At 39.7% G+C, this 2,053-nt stretch overlaps 1 long non-coding RNA gene across 1 annotated transcript; it reads right to left on the minus strand.

Moving 5' to 3' along the window:
• Window positions 1-508: 508 nt before the first annotated feature.
• Window positions 509-1,492, minus strand: LOC311440786. Its single transcript, XR_014695581.1, has 2 exons — window positions 1,408-1,492; window positions 509-1,035 (listed from the first exon to the last, which is right to left on the minus strand). It is a non-coding gene; the product is annotated as an uncharacterized lncRNA (long non-coding RNA).
• Between the last annotated feature and the right edge of the window lie 561 nt (window positions 1,493-2,053).

The raw sequence follows: 2,053 nt of genomic DNA on the forward strand, positions 1-2,053 counted from the left end.
AATATCTGTTCATGAAAGCTTTCAGTATAAAATAAAAACAACAGAAAATATTACACATCTTTAATTTGCATATGGCTAAGAAATAAGAATGTCACATTATTTTTTACTGTTAGGCCGTGCCCCAAATCACATTTCCACCTGATGTTTACTAAAACTTGCTTTTAGGGACCTCATGCTCATATTTTGTGAGACTTGAAGGTGTTTCCACATTTGTAAGTCCCAAGCCACTTTTAGAGGATTTTCTGAATTTTATTTTTCTCTGAAATCATTCTTGTAATGTTTGCATATCTTACCAGGACAATTCCCTTTAAGGATGTTCTGCCCCGAAATAGCTGAAACATTTAGAAACAGTTCTGTTGTCATAGGAATGAATGCCCTAAGCAGGGACACCTCAAAAACAGTTAGATCAAATTGTTATGTTAACAGCATTTTTTAAAAGTAATTATATCACAAAGATGCTTTTGTCATTTCTTGTTCAGAGCATAGTGTGACACTGCTAAACAAATTATTGTGAAAATAAGAACTTATTTATTTTAATCAGATATTGTCATTGGAATACTTTATCAGTTATCTCACAATTTTCAGTCACATCCACGCTGCAGAATTGTCAGAGTTGATTCGTATCAACTCTGATTAATCTAATTTTCTGGGCATTTCACTCGAAGCTTCTTTTTTTGGCATCTGATCAGCTGAAATTGTGAGTTTGCTTTGATAACATAGCTCAAGAGAAAGCCAGGCTTTGAAGGGGATCCTTTATTGGATTAAAATGCATATTTCTGAGGAAATCCCATTTGAACCCGCTAAAGAAAAACCCAACTTCTTTCCTACAGTTGCCTTTGCTTCTCATTTCTTTTCTAATGTATCCAAAAGGCTTTCTGTGGCTGTGAAGATTTCTGGTGCTGTCTTGCCACCCGCTTGTCTGAGCTGCGGCTTGGTGCACGCGGTCAGGAGGTCACCCGCAAATTCCCCGTGGCTGGGTTGCTGGGGAGGCTTCAGCTGAGAAAACACGCCAAATGCTGAACACGGGATTGCTACCTGAGAGAAGAATAGGAGTCACTTATTTGTGAAGTAGTGCAAACGTGTCTTGGTGAAGCAAGCTTTTCTCTCCATATTCCTTTCAGGACGGTTGGGTTGCCTGGGATATACATGCATGTAGTGTGCTAGGGAGGCTTCAGCTGAGGTGGGAAGCAGAAATAGATTTAAAATATTTCTGAGCAAACAATATTTTTCAGCTCTGTAGCTGAGCAAGAAAACTTGGTTTGGGTTGAAGTGAAGTAGATCTGCTTCACTTTGGAGAAATTAAAAAGATTTCGTACCATTTTCTGCTTGATTAAACCATTTCAGCTTGCTTTAATTCACAGCAAAAACTCAGCAAAACCCTTCCAAGGCAAAAAATAAAAGACTGACCTGTAACGTAAAACCTGGTAATTGCTCTGATTACAGACATTTCTCATGCTGCTGCCTTTGGGAGCTCCTCATGCACGACATGGGTGGACCCAGCAGGGGTTGCACCGCGCCCTTCTCTCAGGACAGTGCAGCCAGAGCCTCGGGAGATAGAAGCACTGCAGACATTTCTGAGCTAAATTGCCATATCCTGTGTTTGTTGTCCTAAAACGACTAGACCCTGGCGGAGTAACTGGGCAATGCCCCATGTCTCTGCACCCCTGGGGGCTTGATGGAATGGGAACCCTGGAAAATCAGCTGAATTCTGCCACTGGTGGCTCTCACAGAGCTTTGGGGGCATAAACTCCTATTGAATATGCTGTATAATGCGACCGCAAATACTTTTCAGGTTTCAGAATTGTTCTAGACTCCCTTTACTCTCCCAGCTCACAACTTGTGGTGCTGTACACCATTTTAAAATATATATTTTACCATGTACCTTTGCAAGAGGGAATAGAACAGTTTAAAAATGGAAGATTTAAAAAAAGGCTGAAGTAAACTATGTTATTCCAGCTGATGGCATTCACAATTGCCTTTAGTCTTATTTTATTTGGAATGAGTTAGGCAATTAAAGTCATATATCATTTTTAAAAATCAGTTAAAGGAAAAC

This window comes from Aythya ferina, assembly GCF_964211825.1.
Source record: "Aythya ferina genome assembly, chromosome: 8".
In the NCBI taxonomy this organism is placed as follows: Eukaryota; Metazoa; Chordata; class Aves; order Anseriformes; family Anatidae; genus Aythya; species Aythya ferina.